The sequence below is a fragment of the Sitophilus oryzae genome, unplaced genomic scaffold (genome assembly GCF_002938485.1).
Source record: "Sitophilus oryzae breed Bouriz unplaced genomic scaffold, Soryzae_2.0 scaffold_1297_pilon_pilon, whole genome shotgun sequence".
In the NCBI taxonomy this organism is placed as follows: domain Eukaryota; kingdom Metazoa; phylum Arthropoda; class Insecta; order Coleoptera; family Curculionidae; genus Sitophilus; species Sitophilus oryzae.
Window position 1 is genome coordinate 8,512,736 of NW_022145945.1, and position 21,643 is coordinate 8,534,378.

The 21,643-nt window shown below is 35.9% G+C and overlaps 1 protein-coding gene across 6 annotated transcripts in view; it reads right to left on the reverse strand.

Annotated features, from left to right (window-relative positions):
- Positions 1–21,643, reverse strand: part of LOC115874690 (protein turtle) — a 241,578-nt gene that overhangs the window by 181,515 nt on the left and 38,420 nt on the right. The window lies entirely within an intron of this gene.

Consider the following 21,643-nt stretch of genomic DNA (forward strand, 5'->3'; position numbering starts at 1 on the left):
ACGTCATTTGGAATAGCTCAATAGAAATATAAAAGAACTAAACCTTGTTTGAAAAGCAATTTCACATTCGTGACGTCAGCACTCCGGCAGACTATGCTGCGTCCAGACCTGACGAGCCGAGCGCGAGACGAGAGCAAGACAAGAGCGAGACGAGAGCGAGACATTTTCTATCCATTTTTTACGCAAACCTACCACGAGACAAGCCGAGTGGGATCATAGTGAAAGGAAGCCAAACACATTAAATTGCAATTGAATATAACAAACGATGGCCAAATAATAACGCATACAGTAATAAATTTTTGTATCTTTAATATGGTATTCGGTCTTTAACATGGTATTCATCGTCGGTTTTCCCCCTTTTGGCTGTTTTCCCCTTTATCTCTTACACGACGTTTTTTAATGTTTTTAGAACAAAATGTTAAATAGAAAAGTTATTGGTAAGGTTAAGAAGCACATTTTAACATTACTATAGAGTATACAGGGTACTTCAAAAAAGTGTTGCGGATATAACATATTTTCTAATAGGAATACCCTATTTTTTATTTTATTATTGGGTTATACATACCTACAATTCGGTAACTTTTCTTGCATTTTTTGATATTATATATCTAAAATTAATAGATGTTGTAATAATTCTATTTGTTTAAAGAAATGTTGGATTTCGGTAGGGTAAAAATTATCAGTGACGCAAAATTTGTAAATTCTATCAGAAAAAATGATAATACAGACAGTATACGATTTAAAAATTTGAGATTACTTAATTTTAAACAGTCGAAATTTATAAATCAGACCTAATATCTCGCAGTAGGGCGAGCCTACCAAAAACACGTCCAGACTTTCGAGCTTTCTTTGATCGGGCGTTGAAAAACGTAGCGACAGGGGACGGATAGCAACGAGGCTCTGTAGGCTCTCGCGAGACTCGTCCACACAGCGAATTTGAAATGTCTCGCGCTCGTCTCCATAGGTCTGGACCATAGACAAACTAACAAGCTTTTGTTAGTTTGTCGATGGTCTGGACGCACCATCGTATCGCTGATCGCCATTCGCAAATATATTCCAGTTACGTATAGTGAACAAGTTCGCAACGTTAAATAATTTTGATATTTAATTTTTATCGTGATGGGTTTTTATGAAAGTGTATACATAGAATTAATTTCATTAATTTGCAATAGCACCTCGAACCCACAGTTTTGTTATCGAGACAGGTTAAACCAATCAGAATGAGTATTATGTTACCGTAAAAGCCCGAATATTGGTTAAACGTAGAGTTGCCCACGTAGGAGCCCGAAATATACCAAAAAGTGGGTCAGTTTCGGTTAAGTTTAGATTAAGTCTATATTTTTATTAATTCAAAACCAACTAAAACCTAATTCTACTCTAACCTAAACTCACCCCTTCTTTTGCATATTTCCGGCTATTACCTGGGTATTCCTAGGTTTAACTAATATTCGAACTTACGGTGTAAATTTATTGAGGGCCCATAAATTTAAATTCGCCGTACAACAAAATTTCACCAATTTTCTCAATAAAAATTAAAAGTTATAAATCATACTATTTTTATAGAAATGATGGAATAAGGGTGAACGGGGTGCCGGTAGACCAAGAAGATACTTGGAATGTAAGTGTTAATTTATACTCGAATTGAGTTGCCTCATAGTATAGGCATATTTTGAACCCTTACCGTGCATAGTTACTGTAGATAAAAATAAATTAAAATATAGTTGGCTCCAACGATAATTTAGTTTGCAGCTTCTTTTCATCATACCTAATAAAAAAACCGTGACAACCACTACTTATAGCATGTACCTACATATGTATTTTTAAAAATCATTATGAGATTTAAGTATAAAAAGGTGCCCATAATGTGAGTAGCGGTATTGACGGGTTTTTGTTATGAGTAAAATAAGCAGCAAAATATATTATCGATTGCAGCAACTATGTATACCTAGTTTACATTCAGTATGTCCAATTAACATTTTCTACCATTATATTTTGATAGTTGAGTTTTTGAAATTATTTATTAGCTTCTTAAACAAAACAGACCCATAATAATTAAAATCTTTATCATCCAAGGCTTTCAAGAATTATGAAGTAATCTCACGTCAATTTTTTTTAATTATTGCATGCCTTAAGTATTTGCAAAGTTAACAAAAATATTTCTTTGCATACCTTGCAATTAATATATTTGGTCTAATTTATCAGTTCTGCATCATATCCGAAATTCAGATTGTGTGTGACATAACGAAGAGTCAACGTGCAACGTGAAAGACAAGAAAAATGGCAAGTAAAAAAATGTAAAATTTTAATTACTAATTACACAGTCCTTCCATTGAGTTCTTCTTTTATTAATTATTTAATTATTAAATCCATAATTATACCGTATGATAGAAAAAAACGGCGTCCAGTTGGCTTGGAAATGACGATCGATGACATTTCCCATATAATTTCACATATAAAATGACAGCGATCGTCATTTCATAGCCATCGCTGACGCCGTTTTTATTCGATCATACGGTATTAAAATGTAACACTTACGAAGTTAATAAATATTAACTATTTCTATTTAATCGTTTAATAGTTATTCTGATAAAAACACGCTTGATTTTTTATTTTAGAAATCGTACAGGCTATAATCATTAATATGACTATATTAACAATACTTAAATTAAAATTTATTTGAAGGAATGCTACTTGAAGTATTAACTCGGAATAATTATTAAGAACTGTTCATCGCGTTATCGATGTCGGCGTCTTGTCACTGTTGTCTGGCTGATTGGCCGTTTAGGTACCTATAATTTGATTTCAGATAATGCAGATTTTAATGTGCCATTTGTGGATTTTTTATTGGAATTTTTTTTACATATTTGGTATACTCTATGACTCATGTCCATTTTTCAATTATTAAAGTGCCTATTTAGATACATTTAAAGTTAATTAATTAGTGTATAGTAATTGAATTATGGGTTTGTTTATTTTTTATGAAATGCATTTTTTTTCTATTAAAATAAACATAGCTTTACTTACAAAATCACTAGCTAGCCATTTTTAAATACAGGGTGTTAATTAAGTAGTATCTGGCCAACTTCAGGAGGTGATTCTTTGAGTGTTTTTAATGTAAAAAGTTAATTTAAACATGTGTCTGGAAATGCATAATTTTACAGATACACGGTGTCAAGATGTTTCCTAATAGACATTTTTTTATTAATATCTCAAAGATCCGTTGGCCGATTTTATTGAAATTTCGCCGTGTTGTGAACTTTGATAAGTTAGCACTAATTAAATGATAATAATTATTATTTACAACAATATTCAAACGGTAAAAACATATCAACTTATCCCAATAAATATTTGACAACGCCTTGGATTCATTTGTTTTAACGCCTGTTGGCGGTGGAAACCATGCAAGCTTTTCTTTTTAAGTTGTTAATTAAAAAAATAATAATCATATAAAAAAATATGGTAATAAAATATGGTAAATATGGTAAATAATATATTTATTATTTATGTGATTCTGCCCTTTCTCGTATAATTTGCCCCTTACGGAAATAGATAGATTAAAATAGCCAAACTGTACCTAACAACCCATGCCTTGACATATTTTCTTTTAAAATAATATCGCTTTCTTTATCCGCCGGTCCAGATTTGAACGGCCTTGCCCTGTTCGCTCATCAATGCAGGTTCTATCGACATAAGTACGTGTTGACAGGCAGGTTATTGAACCCATGTTGCTTCTAGCATGTCGTTTTTTCAAAGATGGGTCCCATATAAACGCGGCCAGAAGTATTTTCAATACTAAAATTGAGATATGATTAAAAATACGATTTGGTCATCTTTTAACCGGCCAGGACAAGACACGAAAAATATTAGACGATCAAATCTAATTTTGCAAGCCTCCTTGATTAAAAATTAGTTTTAACACAGCCATGGAACTCTAGATTTAAATTTAAAATACATTTTTTTTAAGCGAGAATATCAAAAGTTGACATTATATATCATTCTAATGAGCGTTTCTTCTATTCAGTGTCATTTTCTAGCCAATAAAGTTTAAAAATACCGAGAATACCATTTAAAAATCAAAAGTTGTAGTCATTTCCGGCGAAACTGAAAGTGACCGAAAACAACTGAATAAATCAATCAATCCTGATTTATGTCATATACTAACAACCAAATTTTAATATATCTTTTGTAAAGTTTGACGCCCTCTAGCAGATAAAGGAAGCACTTTTGTATAAAGGTAAATTGTGTCCAATGAACTTATTTTAATTCCAAAAATACATACTAGTTCTATGTCAATGGACTACCCTGGACTACCTTGGGGCACCGTGTATACCGTCTAAAAATTATATATTAAATAGAAAAAAAAACATCTGGAAATGTCCTTAATTTGAAACGGTCCGATTTGTATACCGGGTGCGTCTCAAAAGTGGCTCACCCCCTATAAGTTTTTTATTTTTTCAGATAAAAAAACGAGACTTGGTATTTTAGTATATGACATAAATTAGGATTGATTGACGTACTCAATTGTTTTTTGTCAATTCCCGTTTCACCGGAAATGACTATAACTTTTGACTTTTAAATGGCACACTCAGTATTTTTGTACTTAATTCGATAGAAAATAACACCCTGAATAGAATGACATATCATGTCAACGTTTGACGTTTTCGCATATAGTTTATTTGAAATTGTCAACATACGGTTCATAACGACAGTTTGACTCGAAATATCAAGTGTGTGGTACAAAATTATTCATAAAAAAATGTTTTTTTCTAAATATGCTAATGAGCCATTTAAAAAAAATTGAGATATTATTAAAAATACGATTTGGGCATCTTTTAACCGGCCAGGACAAGACAGTAAACACATTAGACGATCAAATCTATTTTTCCAAGGCTCCTTGATTAAAAATTAGTGTTTTTAACACAGTCATGGCACTCTAGATTGAAATTTAAAATATGATTTTTATTAAGCGAAAATGTCAAAAGTTGACATATGATATGTCATTCTATTCAGAATGCCACTTTCTATCGAATAAAGTAAAAAAATACCGTGGGTGCCATTTAAAAATCAAAAGTTGAAGTCATTTCCGGTGAAACAGGAAGTAACTAAAAACAATTGAATACGTCAATCAATCCTAATTTATCAAATCAATCATATACTAAGATACCAAATCTCGTTTTTTTATCTAAAAAATAAAAAAGTCATAGGGGTGAGCCACTTTTAAAACGCACCCGGTATAAACTTTTAATGGATCAGTTACGTAAAAATACCTGATTTTTGCCTAAATAAAATACACAGATATAATTAAAAAAATACGTATTAAATGAACACCATATTTGTTTCGATCGAGTGTTTTTTTTTCAGTTCATATTATTACCTTCATTTATTGCAAAATTATTATGAGTATGAGAATACGTTTACGATGAATTATTTTAATTCAGCTTATTTCCATAAAACATAAATCCTAGCAATAGAAAAATGGAACGAAAACAACAGGTTGATATTAGAATCGGCAAACAATGGATGCTATAGAAAGAAAGCTCCCTAGCAAATGACTGAAATACATATACTTATGGTTGCACTAATGGATTCAATGAATACTTAAACAATACGATTGTGGGAATGTTTAAATATTGAACGACGTATGAAAGAGCTATCGACATTTTTCGCCAAACAAGTTAGTGTCACATGGTCGACGTAGCATAACATTCGAGCAACTGTTGAAGTAAAAATAACCGAAGAAATAACTAACGTTGTTAAAGTTGTTAACATGGGAATTAATATAAAAATATACGGAGAATTCTAATGTTTGTCTTTTAAATAGGAAAAGGTCTGTAATGAGTTACATATGGTTACAGGGTGATTCAAATTTTAAACGTTGGAAAGTGGTCGAAAAAAGATAGGTTAAGGATTTTTATGTATATTCGCTAATTAAACTTTTAGTTACGTAATCGAGGGCGCGATTTTTAAATTCATTGTTGCCAATCATAGACATATTCGGCGCCGAGCTGACTAACCTTAAATTTAAATTTCCCGCTGGATATTCAGGTTGTAGCTCTGCTGTAAAAAATGTCAAGTTGCCACATTTATTTATTTGTTTCCTGCCATTGTTATTCGTTTTGACACTTTAGTTTTGTATTACGAGTTTTTGGTTTAAATGAATTGTGTTGTGATACTTTAAGCTTAAAAGATTTTACTAGCAGACCTTGCAGTCGAACATTGTCCTTTTTAGAACCTCTTTTAGTGCAAAATGGGTACAAGATAGCTTAATAGGCGTAAAAAACTCATCGCAACTTTATTAGAATATTTTGAACGTGAAAGTAGTAGTAATGGCCCTTTATGTTCGTTAAGTGCTGATAAGAAGGTGAGTTTTCTTGATGTAAATAATAACTGTTTATATATAATATTTATAATTAATTTATTTTTGTGTCCTAAAATATTTTAGTGCCAGTCACGCTTAATGATGTGACTAAAAGTAACATGAATTTTCTCAAAATGCCGATTATAAAGTTATCAAAACTATTTTTTCCCAATCACAACAATTTTTTTATCAAAATCGGAAAGAACATACTATTCATTTAAAACAATAAACATAAAGTTTATTTTTCTATACCTCAACGGGTGTTGACAAGGGGTCAACAACCCTTCCTTTTTTTTTATTTTTTTAAATTCAGAAAAAGTAATTTCTGGAGTTTGTAACTAATGAATACATACATACTCTGCCATTACTCGCTGACGAGTATTTGACACGCATCAGAAGATGGTCACGCTAGGCGTTTTCTTTCATGAGCTTTTCTGTGACTGAAAAGCCCGATAGGTGATGTTATTATGTTATCTGCCTACCGCACTCCAGACATCCAAAAATCTCATTGCTTTGTTGCCTCTTTACTTTTTGGTTGTCACTGTTAACTGACTTTACAATTCTTCTCCATTCCGTTCTATTGTGAGCTGCTTCTTCCCAGTCATTCTGCTTGTTAATTCCCTTTAAGTTTTCGTGGAAAATATCCTTGTACCTTTTGAGTTGTCCACCCGGCCTCCTCTTACCGTCTACAAGCTCACCGTAAAGCAGAGATTTTGGTATGCGGTTTTCTTGCATTCTGCATACGTGACCAGCCCATCTTAAGCGGGACTTTGGAATCATGACTTCAATACCCCCGCAGTTAGCTTTTTCAAGGACCGATACGTTTGAGACATGATGGAACCATTTTATTCTTAAGAGTTATCTAAGATGTCTCTGTTGTAACTTGTTTAATGCGTTCATGTGTCGGCGGTATGGCACCCAGGCTTCGCTTCCATATAATACATGGTGGGAATTATTATTGCTCGGTACACTGCAAGTTTCGTTTTTGTGCTCAAGTCATGATTGTAGAAAACCCTGTCTTTTAATTTCCAGAATGCTCTTGAGGCGCTGCTAATCCTGTGTTAAATTTCAGAGCCGATATTGGCCTTTTCCGATGCCGAGGTAATAGAATTCCTCTACATATTCCAATAGTTCTTCTCCGATTCTTATAGCATTGTTGTGATCTTGGGGAGGAGTGCACATGATTTTAGTTTTATTGATGTTCAGCTTAAGTCCCAAAGCCTCGTATGCCCATGTATATGTGTTCAACATTTCTTGCAATTGCTGTAACGTATTTTTGTTTGGTAAATAATTAATAACGTTTCGACAAACCACATTCGAAAAAAATAAGGAAATTACAATTTACCTTTAAAAAACTGAGAAGCAATTGTCACCGTTATGAAACCACTCGTCGGACAAACTTTAGTTACTTTTGTTAATTATTATTATTATATTCAAAATTTAGTGTTATTTATAACAGCATCATAACAAAAAAAAATTCTCTATACGAAAGAAACGTTTAAAATATTATTGTTGCGAGCCGGTGTGGACTCGACCTAACCTCACAATATGGCCCGCCCTCGGATGACCTTAACATCGCATAGACACCGCAATGATTCATTCGTTCGAGAAGAATCGAGACCCACTAGAATGGACCAGTACATACGAGAACATTCGAAAACCTTCTCTATGCGCCTAACGATCTTTGGACTATTCTAGATTTCTTTTTACCTGTCGGTATAAAAGCCGGCGGCAGTGGCCTAGAGAGGGCAGTTATAAATATACAGTTGACGCGCTAAAATTCAAAATAAATTCTTAGTTATAAATCGTTTGTAAATAGTTCTATAAGTCTTTTATCGTTATTATTTTTGTTAATTAGTGTTAAATAAATAGTGTTTAAATAAATTGTGACTTTCTATCCACACGGAACCGACGAAAAACGTAACAATTGGTGTCAAGTGTGGCGTGTGTGATAAACAAGAAAAATAAAAAGACTGACCATGGCTCTGAAAAAATTGTTGAAAGACTTGAAAGTGTCCGAACTGAAATGTATATTGGAAGAGAGAGAGTGCGAGACAGATGGAAAGAAAAGCATTTTGCAAGCTAGACTGAGAGACGTTTTGGTGGAGGAAGGTGAGGATCCTGACACATTTTGCTTTGAGTTGGAAGGTGACCTTGACTCGTGCCTACAAAAATTAGAAAATAAAATGACAGAGAATTCTCAAAAATTAGACGACAACTTGAACAATTTGAATAGTAAAATGATTAACTTGGAAGAGAATTTGAATGATAAAATGACAGAGAATTCTCAAAAATTAGACGACAACTTGAACAATTTGAATAGTAAAATAATTGACTTGGAAGTTAATTTAGAAGAGAAAATCAGTGATAAAATTAATATTTTGGAAGATAAGATCGCAGAAAATTCTAAAGACATACAGGCCAGCTTTAATAATAAAATACTTAATTTAGAAGAAAAGATAACAGAAAATTCCAGGGAATTAGAAGAAAAGATTATAGAGAATTCTACGGAGCTACAAGACAAAATAACACAAATTGAGGACGATGTAAATAAAAAATCGAAATTTTAAAACAAGAAATAGAAAAGGCCAATTCACCAAAATGTCAAGAAACATCGGAGGCACCGAAACTAGTCGAAAATAAGTATATCTCAAAGTCAGTTATTAAGCCTCCACAGTTTGACGGAAAAACCGCTTGGGCCAATTATTTTTGCCAGTTTGAGGCCGCTGCGAGAGCGAACGGATGGACAATCGCTGAAAAGGCTACCGCTTTGACTGTCGCACTGCGAGGAGATGCGACTGATATCCTGCAGACATTGTCACCATCAGAACAGGGAGATTATCAGCAATTGGTACGACATTTAGAAATGAGGTACGGCCAAGCTCATTTGGGAACATGTCTATCATTCCCAGCTAAAAAAATCGCATTCAAAAGTCAAATGAGTCTCTGCAGGAGTTTGAAGCCGACGTAGCCCGCCTCGGTCGTCTTGCGTACCCTGCTACGCCAGAGAATGTTATGGAGCGGTTGGCAGTACAGGCATTCTCCGACGGCTTACGTGATAACGAGACAAGACAAGCACTTCTCCTAGCCTACCCAACGCACTTGGTGGATGCTTAGCACGTGCCCTAGAATTCGAGGCCGCGAAACAAAGTTCTCGGTCTTTAGGAAGAGTACGGGCCATCGACGAATGTTCCGACGAATCCGTGGAAGGGATTGTTCGGAAAGTAATGGACCAGTACATGGGCAAGAAGGGACTGATTCATTGCTGGAACTGCGGACAGGTAGGACACGTGCGAAGCCGTTGTAAGGAGAAGAACGAAGAACCGGCTTCGTCGAGGTCGGAAAACTACTAAGGGTCGAAATGAAGGGGCACACGTCGACCTGTACCCAACATGCCCCAACGAAAACTGCTCGAGTCGCCTCGCTACAACACAAATTCAACAGCATGTTTGTGGATGGTTTTGTTGATGGAGAGTTCCGGACTATGCTGTTGGATACAGGAGCGACGAAAACTATTATCAGACCGGACATTCTTAAAACATCGAAGAAGGTTAAAACAACACAATGGCGACTACGTACTGCTACGGGGGGCTCTGCTGCTGTCCATGGAGAAGTAAACCTTAATTTTGTTATTGGGAGCACCAGTTTTGAACATCCAGTGGTAGTAGCAGATATCGAAGATGAACTTATTCTCGGAATGGACATCATGGCCACTAGAGGTTTTGAACTAAACTTCAAACAGGGAATTTTGAAAATAAATGAAGAAGAAGTGGTTCTACATCGAAAATGTGAGGAGACGCTTCGCGTGGTGGTAGCAGAAGATGTTTCGATCCCTGAGCGCTGTGAGATATTTTTGGATGGTTGCCTGGAAGATAAAATGAATAATGGGAGTATTATTCTGTTGGAGCCAAGGAACCATGACAGCGAAATAGGACGGGGGATCGCTGTTGGAAAAGCCCTGCTACGAGCGAAGAAAACTGTACCGGCGAGAGTAATGAACACAAATTATTATTCTGTATCCTTGAAGAAGGGAACCCTTTTAGGGTACTGTTGTTCGGCTCCTCAGTCATTCGAAGCGTGGAAGCCTCCAAAGTTTCGACTTCAAAAATTCCGGACAAAATGGTGAAGGAGTTAGTAAACGTTAAAGGATTATCTCCCGAAAATAGTAGAAAATTGAGAAACCTAATAATCAAGTATCAAGACGTGTTTGATAAAGGAGAAGCAGGAGATAGAGGTCGTACCAATTTAGTACAACATAAAATTGACACCGGAGATGCACGACCAATCAAACAAAATCCGAGAAGACTTCCGCTCGCCAAACGTGAAGAAGCTGACAAAATCCTTCGAGAAATGAAAGAAGAGGGTGTCATCGAACCATCTAACAGCCCGTGGACATCGCCGGTAGTACTAGTAAAGAAGAAAGACGGTACCACCAGGTTCTGTGTTGATTATCGGCAGCTCAATAATGTTACCAAGAAGGATAGCTATCCCCTGCCGAGGATAGACGATACTCTAGACACACTGGCGGGGTCAACGATATTCTCTACATTAGATCTGAAGAGTGGATATTGGCAAGTCGACATGGCGCCGAAAGACAGAGAGAAGACAGCGTTCTCGGTGGGCTCCGGACTGTGGCAATTTACCGTCATGCCTTTTGGATTGTGCAACGCGCCAGCTACCTTCGAAAGACTAATGGAGTCTGTGTTAAAGGGACTATCCTGGACTACCTGTTTAGTGTACCTGGATGACATCATAGTGGTTGGGAAATCCTTTGACGATCATCTGAAGAATTTGGAAGAAGTTTTCAAGCGACTAGGGAGCTCTGGTTTGAAACTTAGCCCAAAAAAATGTCATCTGTGTCAAGAAAAGGTACACTACTTGGGACATGTAGTCTCCTCCCAAGGAGTTGCGGTAGATCCACAGAAGACCAAGACAGTGGAAGAGTGGCCAATACCTAAAGATAAACATGAACTACGAAGCTTTTTGGGACTATGCACATACTATCGCCGCTATGTACAGGGTTTCGCCACCATCGCAAAACCATTGACCAGACTTACCGAAGGCGAGAGGCGTTTCTCTTGGGACTCAGATTCTGACGAAGCATTCCGAAAATTGAAGAAGGCCCTGACTAGTGCGCCCATACTTAGCTACCCTCTTGGCAACGGAAACTTTATATTGGATACCGACGCTAGCAATGTTGCGTTAGGCGCTGTTCTGTCTCAGATCCAGGATGGTCAAGAAAAAGTCATTGGTTATTTTAGTAAGACCTTGTCAAAACCGGAAAGGAACTACTGTGTAACCAGACGAGAATTACTAGCAGTAGTTAAAGCAGTGGAACACTTCTACAAGTATCTCTATGGAAGAAAGTTCTTGTTAAGAACAGACCATGCTGCTTTGAAATGGCTGTTGCAGTTTAAGAATCCTGAAGGGCAGGTAGCTAGATGGATTGAACGATTACAAGAATTTGACTTCGACACAGAACATCGAGCTGGGGCAATCCATCGGAATGCCGACGCACTTTCCAGAAGACCTTGCGCTAAGGACTGTAAGCATTGTTCCCGAGCAGAAGAGAAAGAAGTGAAACTCCTAAGAACAACTGTGGTTAATGATAGTTGGCAACCCGAAGATCTTGCAAATGACCAAACCAGTGACCCAGAATTAGGTTTAGTAATTAACTGGAAAAACACAGGCCAAAGACCAACGTGGGAAGAAGTTTGCAGATATTCGCCGAACGTAAAGTCGTACTGGGCCCAGTGGAATTCCTTGGTAATAGATAACGGACTACTTCGCCGTGTGATCGAGAGACCGGAGGGACAAGAAGAGAAAGGCAGATCGTCATTCCAAAGAAGAGGGTCCCAGAAGTCTTGGAGGAAGTTCACAATGGAACCAGCGGAGACATCTTGGTGTTACCAAGACACTTGGCAAGCTGCGTGAACGGTTCTACTGGGTGAACTGCAAAGAAGATGTGAGGGCCTGGTGTAAGAAATGTGACATTTGCGCAGCCATTAATGGGCCACAAAAGCGTGGTAAAGCCCCTATGCGCCAGTACAATGTTGGTAGTCCCTTCGAACGAATAGCGATCGACGTGGCTGGTCCTTTCCCGGAGACGAACGATGGCAACAAATACATTGTGGTAGTAATGGATTACTTCAGCAAATGGGTCGAGGCCTACGCGTTGCCAAATCAAGAAGCGTCCACGATTGCTGATGCCCTTGTTAAAGAATGGATCTGCAGGTTTGGTGTTCCCATGGAGCTTCATTCAGATCAGGGAAGAAACTTTGAGTCCAATCTGTTCCAAGGCGTCTGTGAAGTCCTGAACATCCGCAAGACCAGGACGACTGCTCTACATCCACAATCCGATGGGATGGTTGAACGCATGAACAGAACTATCAACCGTTATCTGGCCAAAGTAGTCTCTGACCACCAAAGAGACTGGGACAAATTTCTTCACCTGTTCCTGTTGGCCTACCGTTCATCCGTCCAAGAATCTACAGGGCAAACTCCAGCCAGCATCGTTATGGGACGGGAAGTGCGCCTACCCTGTGATCTGAAATTTGGTTGCCGACCGGGAGAAGAAGTCGCCGGAGAAGATTATGTCCACACACTACGTCAAAGGATGGACGACATTCATCAGAGAGTCCGCCTAAATATTCAAAGTGCTAGTGACCGAATGAAGGAACACTACGACATTCAAGCTGAGCATGGAGGATACCAACCAGGGAAGTTGGTGTGGCTATATAACCCGCAGAGACGTCGTGGGTTATCTCCGAAGCTACAATCCTCGTGGGAAGGGCCATACGAAGTCATGGATAGAATTAATGACGTCGTATACCGTATCAGAAAATTGCCAAAAGGAAAACCGAGGGTAGTCCATTTCAACCGTTTGAGCCCCTACCAAGGCGAAATAGAAGATCGTGCTGGGACCGTGAGAACCTGCAGCTTTGATCCCCCTGATTCGGAGATGTCCTTTGACGATTTCATGGCCCGATACAACAGCAGTGAGAAGGCTCGCTATGGTGTAACCAAAGAAGATCAACGAGACCTCTTTTCCGTGCCTCCTGATTATTCGCTCGCTCATTGTGTGGCTCGAGATTTGCGGATGTCCAGAGGAATCGCTGCGACGTTCAATGAGAAGTTTGGGCGTGTCGGAGAACTACGCCGACAGGATCCAGAGGTTGGAAGCGTCTTGAGGCTAACCGACAATGCACATGGTCAAGCAAGGCACATCTTCTACCTGGTCACCAAGGAATGGTCCCCGAGTAAGCCGACTTATCTCAATCTATGGAAGACCCTGATTGAACTGAGAGAAGCCCTGCTAAACAACAACATTGCACGATTAGCCATTCCGAAGCTGGCGTGTGGACTCGATGGTTTGAGTTGGCGTACAATCCGGAACATGATTGAAGTCTTGTTCAGATTTACGGGAATCGAGATCCTCGTTTGCTGCTACAACCCAAAGCTGAGATCGGGAGAGAAAACTGTAGACTGCTATTTCTACCAGACTTCGCAATGTACCAGGGGCCAGCTTTGCAAATACCTTCATTCACCGTATACATCTCGGGACGAGCATGTGCCTAAGAAGAGGGCAGTGTTGCGAGCCGGTGTGGACTCGACCTAACCTCACAATATGGCCCGCCCTCGGATGACCTTAACATCGCATAGACACCGCAATGATTCATTCGTTCGAGAAGAATCGAGACCCACTAGAATGGACCAGTACATACGAGAACATTCGAAAACCTTCTCTATGCGCCTAACGATCTTTGGACTATTCTAGATTTCTTTTACCTGTCGGTATAAAAGCCGGCGGCAGTGGCCTAGAGAGGGCAGTTATAAATATACAGTTGACGCGCTAAAATTCAAAATAAATTCTTAGTTATAAATCGTTTGTAAATAGTTCTATAAGTCTTTTATCGTTATTATTTTTGTTAATTAGTGTTAAATAAATAGTGTTTAAATAAATTGTGACTTTCTATCCACACGGAACCGACGAAAAACGTAACATTATTTAGGCCGTTATTTTTAGAAAAAATTCTCCAAATAAAAACGAAATTAACAATACTAAGAGATAATTAAAACATGGTCGTTTGTATTTTGTTATCGCTTTTTTTCTTCTTCTCTATTTTGGTTTGGTTCTTCCGTTACACAAACTGGTTTGTTGTAGAGTTCGTTACGAGATGGAAAAAAGAAAAAAAAATTGACCGGATATCATATGTAAAGTAATATCTTATGTCGAGTGGATTTGAATAAAGCTGCATAAAATTAATCGTTTTTCATATAAGAGCACTTATAGATTAATTAGGTATAAATGGATTTGTATATGAGAGAATGTTTTTGCTGAAATAAAATACCTTATTGAACATTCATCGTCTTTATAATTTCGGTCTGGCCTAATCTAAATCTTAAAATTACTAGTACCATAGCATAAGGAAACTAGTAGTTTTACTCCTTGTCAAATCCTTTGTTCATTTTCTGCCACTTTATATGACCTTGTTCTCGCGTCCCGTGACTACTGACGTAGTTGTATAATCATGGTCTATAACTAGGCAAAGTATAGTTGTGGTACTCGCCATAGTTTGTTTCACAGAGATGTATTTAGGAAAATATGAGTTCACAATAGAATAAAATTTAAAAAAATTGATCATCAAGTAAAAATTTGCTTGAAAACAGAATATTTTCACATTTCGTGTAAGTAACAATTCTTCTGTATCTGAAAATCTTCTGATGGGAAGAAATGCGGAAAAAAATATATAATAACATATTTTTATATTATTATCTATTTCAAAGATTTATATTGAACAACACATTGTACTAAATAATATAATAACATATTTAAACTTTAATAAAATTTTAATAATTGCTAATAAACAATACAGAAATTTCAAAAGGGAAAAGAAGCAAGAACATTGAAAAATAGCATCACTACTTTCTCACGTAATAAAAGAATATTTTTTAGTTATGAGAGAACCGGGAATTTCTGGTTCTGAACCCTAGTTACCATATTATCAAGAAGATTGCGCAAAATATACTACTGGTCAAAATATACTACCCCTAAAAATACTTGCACTTATTTAAGACTTACCCTGTATAGGGCGATTCACGGTTATGGTACGTTATAGCGCTTCCGGAACCGGAGCTGTTTTTCGGAACCGGTAATTTCGGTATCATGCCTCTAAGGAACCGGGATTTCCAGTTTTTTTTTCTTTATTTTCGGTACTAGCAAATTTTTGTTCAATGATGCAAGCAAGGGATGGTTGTCAAAAGTAAAATCGATAAAAAATTGAGGTTTAAATGAAAATAATATCAAATTATTAAGTAGTAATCAGTCATGAGAAAATTAACCTGAACACAAACATGATCACAAAGGACTCTCAAAAAAAACCAAAGCACAGTTTTTTGAATTATTACTACAACCAATAGCAGCACACAGTAAGACACTCATTTTTTGTCAATCCGTCTCTGTGCTGGGACGCAACGCTCGAACTTCTCAGGTCGACGGACGGAACTCAACTGAAACGGTCTGCAATCTGCCGATATTCGACAGATTGTAAAAATATTTGGGAGAGTGCAACTACTCTTTTCGTTCTACTATGCTAGTACTGAGAGAGCTAGGCATTCACCTGTAAAGGTACGTCCATAGTGCACCGGCTTCCCGCTTTCGAGTTGCCGGTTTATCTCCCGGCAGGTGTGATCGCTTTGTGAATTTGCGGCATTGAAGCAGATATTGGCCATTAACACTCGCTTGTAGGAAGCGGGAATGTCATTTGGCATCATGGAGATATCCCGATCTATTATGTCTTTGCATCATATTAAACTGACACAATTAATCGGTCTCATTTTGAATTTGGTAAATATCATGCGTTATATCCACAACTAATAGAGAACAAAATACAAAACACGTTAGACGCTGCAGAATCACGAGAACAAGCAGGCTCTAGAAGCGGTCACATACATGCACAAAGAGAAACTATCCGCCGAACAAAAGAATACGAACTTCCACCAATTTTTATAGACTTTATAGACTTTGAGAAGGCTTTTGACTCGATAATCCTAAGGCAATAATAGAAGCCCTAGCGAAACAAGGTATTGATAGGCCTTATATGAATAAAAACTCTCGCCAATATACAGGGTGGTCCGAATTGTATTCCGGGAACTTCGGCGGTATATTCTACAGATAAAAATAAATAAAAAGGTTCGTATAAATTTATGCTCTAAAATGCTCCGTTTCGGAGATACAGTGTGCAAAAGTATTATTTTTATTTCAATTTTTTACAAATAATTTCTGAGCTAACGCCGATATATAGGATGTCCCAGAAATAATTGCAAGTATTTTAAGGGGTGGTAGATCTGGCCAAAAGAAACATTTTTTCTCTTTACCGTTTTTCAAATAAATCCAAAATAACCGAGTTATTTTACTTTGAAAATTTTCAAAAAAAATGATTTTTTGCTAAAATTTTGAGAACCACTGGATCTTTTCTGGATTTTCTTTCATGTAAATTTAAGCTACTACCTACCTATGGTGCCATATTATCAAGAAAAAATGTAATATTTTAAAAAAATTCTAAATTTTCGAATTTTTTTTTTTGCAAAATATACCTCATAGGCGTGTTTCTGAGGCCGCAATATACTACCAGTTAAAATACTTGCACTTATTTCTGGGATACCCTGTATATTTAGATGAAAACTGGTGCCTGAGTGTTTTTTGACATGAGAAATTCGATTTCGATTTCAGTATAATTTCTATTTGTAGGGGGCCCCACATACATAATTTTTTGCTGTTTTGAAGAGCAATGACTTTTCGTCCGAACCTGTATAAAAGTATTGAGTAACAAAATACACATTTCCGTCATTTTCTACGTAAAAAATGTCTCTTGGTAAAAATCTCTGCGAGTAATGGTTCTCAAGATATTTGGAATCTAAATAGTCAAGATATGTCATAATTACAAAAATTATACATGTTGACTGGATAGTTATTACTCTGAAATAATAAATTTAAAATGTTTTTGTGCGAAAGATTCAACAGAAACTGTTTTATCGTATTTTTTCCCGAAAAATTCATGATTAGCTTAAAAAAATAAAAAATTCCCAAATTTATCATTTCGGCCAAATAACTATCATGTATACTTTTTGTCAATAATGCCATGTATTGACTATTTCCTTTCCAAATATCTTGAAAACAGTTGCTCGTAGCAATTTTTACCAAGAGACACATTTTACGTAAAAAATTACGGAAATACATATTTTTTTACTCAATAGTTTTATACAGGTACGAACGAAAAATTATGACTTTTCAAATGAATATAAAATCATGTAGGTGGCGCCCCATACAAGTAGAAGTCATATTGACAAGGAAATCAAATTTCTCATGCCCAAAAACACTCAGACATCAATTTTCATTTAAATATCGATGTTAGTTGAGAAATTATTTGGAAAAAAAACGATATAAAAATCTTTCTACACCCTGTATCTCCGAAATGAAGCATTTTAGGACACACATTTATACGAAGTGTTTTACTTATTTTTATCTGCAGAATATACTGCCGAAGTTTCCGGAATAGAATTCGGACCACCCTGTATACAAACAAAGAAGCCAAAGCAAAAGTAATCTATACTAATATATAAAATCCTTAAGTGACTGACATACTGATTAATCACGGTCCTGCTCAAACCACTCAACGTAAGAAGCTCAATTTTGACATACAGGTTGATTCTAGGGTGTAGAGGTTCGATAAGAAGGGATTTTTCGAAATTCCAGTTCCAAGAGGGTGAAACCACCCCTCAAATATTATATTTTTCATTTAAAAAACGGTCAAGTTTCTGAAAAAACGCTTAAACACGTATATTTTATTTTGTTTTTTTTACATATTGAAAGATTTTTTAAAAATGTATACAGGGTGTTTCGAAAAATCTGGTCACTGATTAAGCACGATCCTGCTTAAAGCGCTTGACGTAAAAAGCTGATTTTTGGAAAACGGATTGACTTTAGGGTGTAGAGATACTATAAGAAGGGATTTTTCGAAACCCGAATTCTAAGGGGGTGAAACTATCCCTGAAATATTAAAATATTTTTTATTTAGAAACCGGAGTTTTTCGGAAAAACTCTTAAACACGTATATTTTATTTTGTTGTTTTACATATTTTAAGATTTTTTAAAAATTTATACAGTGTGTTTCATAAAATATGACCATTGAGTAATCACGATTCTGCTTAAACTGCTTGACGTTTAAAGCTGATTTTTGGCAAACGGATTGACTTTGGGGTGTAGAGGTTCGATAAGGAGGGGTTTCTCGAATCTCAAATTTCAAGAGAGTGAAAACGCCCCTCAAATATTACAATATTTGTTATTTAAAAAACGGTTAGTCTTCCGGGAAAACGCTTGAACAAACATAATTTATTTGGTTTTTTACATATTTTGAATTTTTTTAAAAAATCATACCGGGTGTTCCAAAAAGTTGGGTAATTTCTTAACCACGATTCTGCTTAAACTGCTTGACTTAAAAACTTATTTTTGGCAAACGGATTTTTCGAAAGTCAAATTCCAACGAGATGAAACTACCCCTCAAATATTACCAAAGTTATATAATAATATCGCCATATTGTTTTTCCTCATGCTGACATAAATGTGAGAAAATTTTATCCAGTATGTATGTTAATGGAAATTCTTGCTTTGCTTTATCATCACCATTACAAATGATTGATTCGACGCGAACGAAGTCGCTAGGACCCGCTAGTGATATATAAAACAACTCCAGAGTTTCCAACTGGTAAAGGAGTACGACAGGAAGACGTGATATCCCCAAAGCTGTTTACAGCAACGCTAGAAGATATCTTCCGTCAACTATAGAGTGGACCAACATCAACTAGAAGAAGACCAAACCTGACATGGGACCATGATATTAGGAAATTAGCAGGGATAACTTGGGCCCGCGTAGCCAACAACAGACAACAATGGACGCAACTACAAAGAGAGTATCTAAATATTACAATATTTCGGGTGAGGGTGTTCTACACCATAACTGGAAATGGTTAAATAACCTGAGAATGATGATGATGATGATGATGACATTATGATATTTTAGAATAAGAATTTTATGGTAAAACTAGAAATGCCCTTTAAATATAATCGTAGCGTAGTATGGTAGTAGGTATTCGTAAAGTCAGCGACCCGTATCACCCCGTTTGTATATATTAAAATGCTATCTTCATTTTCTACCTTATTTAATATCTATGCATCCGTGGCGTTTGCCATTCCATGACCTTACTGGACTTTCAGCTTTTCATAGTAACTGCACTTTTGAACGCGACGTCAAATATTGTAAGGAAATATTATTTTGAATTACATTGCGATAATAACAAAAGCTTATTGAAACAGAATCTTTTGCCGGATGATAAATAACGTGCCCGTAAAGCATTTCTTTTGTTAAAATATCTCAACAAGTGGAAGTGGTTTTTGAAGGAAAATATACTGTTTCATAAGAAAATATTATATTAAATGAAGGCACTTCAAATCTCTGGAATTTTGATATCGGCTGAGATATTTTGTTTTGTGAAAACAATATAATTTGTTACCCTTTGTTTCTGTTTGCAAAAAACTATATAGCGCTTTTTATTACTGGTTCGATAGAAGCTTTTTAGAATTTAATTTAGGTACAAATTTTAATTATTCAAGTTAAGGTTATTTCCAGGTGTATTTACATTTAAAATGTTTTTCACTTAATTTTTTTACGAATAATTTGGTACCGCATACTAGGTATTTCGAGTCAAATTGTCGTTATGAACTGCATGTTACAATTTCAAATAAACCATATGCAAAAATGTCAAAAGTTGACATATGATATGTCATTCTATTTAGAATGTGATTTTCTATCGAGTAAAGTAAAAATATACCAAGGGTACCATTTAAAAATAAAAAGTTGTAGTCATTTCCGGTGAAACAGAAAGTGACCAAAAATAACTGAATACGTCAATCAATCCTAATTTATGTCATATACCTACTAACATACCAAATCTCGTTTTTTTTAATAAAAAAGATTTTCCTATTGTAAATACAATCCGGAAACGTGTAGATAATCTATACTAATATATAAAATCCTTTTAAGTGACTGACATACTGATTAATCACGATCCTGCTCAAACCACTCAACGTAAGAAGCTCAATTTTTGCATACAGGTTGATTCTAGGGTGTAGAGGTTCGATAAGAAGGGATTTTTCGAAATTCCAGTTCCAAGAGGGTGAAACCACCCCCAAATATTACAATATTTTTTATTTAAAAAACGGTCAAGTTTCCGAAAAAACGCTTAAATACGTATATTTTATTTTGTTTTTTTTTACATATTTTAAGATTTTTTAAAAATGTATACAGGGTGTTTCGAAAAATCTGGTCATTGATTAATCACGATCCTGCTTAAAGCGCTTGACGTAAAAAGCTGATTTTTGGAAAACAAATTGACTTTAGGGTGTAGAGGTTCGATACGAAGGGATTTTTCGAAACTCGAATTCTAAGGGGGTGAAACTATCCATCAAATATTAAAATATTTTTTATTTAAAAACCGGTGAGTTTTTCGGAAAAACTCTTAAACACGTATATTTTATTCTGTTGTTTAACATATTTTAAGATTTTTTATAAATTTATACAGGGTGTTTCATAAAATATGACCATTGAGTAACCACGATTCTGCTTAAACTGCTTGACGTTTAAAGCTGATTTTTGGCAAACGGATTGACTGTGGGGTGTAGAGGTTCGATAAGGAGAGGTTTCTCGAATCTCAAATTCCAAGAGGGTGAAAACGCCCCTCAAATATTACAATATTTGTTATTTAAAAACCGGTTAGTCTTCCGGGAAAACGCTTGAACAAACATAATTTATTTGGTTTTTTATATATTTTGAATTTTTTTAAAAAATCATACCGGGTGTTCCAAAAAGTTGGGTAATTTCTTAACCATCATTCTGCTTAAACTGCTTGACGTAAAAAGCTTATTTTTGGCAAACGGATTTTTCGAAAGTCAAATTCCAACGAGATGCAACCTTGATGCAACTACCCCTCAAATATTACCAAGTAATATAATAATATGGCCATATTGTTTTTTCTCATGCTGACATAAATGTGAGAAAATTTTATCCAGTTTGTATGTTAATGGAAATTCTTGCTTTGCTTTATCATAACCATTACAAATGATTAATTCGACGCGAACGAAGTCGCTGGTACACGCTAGTTTGTTATAAAAGCATCATCTATTACAATATTAAGTTTAATTATAAGAAATATTTAGATATTCTATATTTA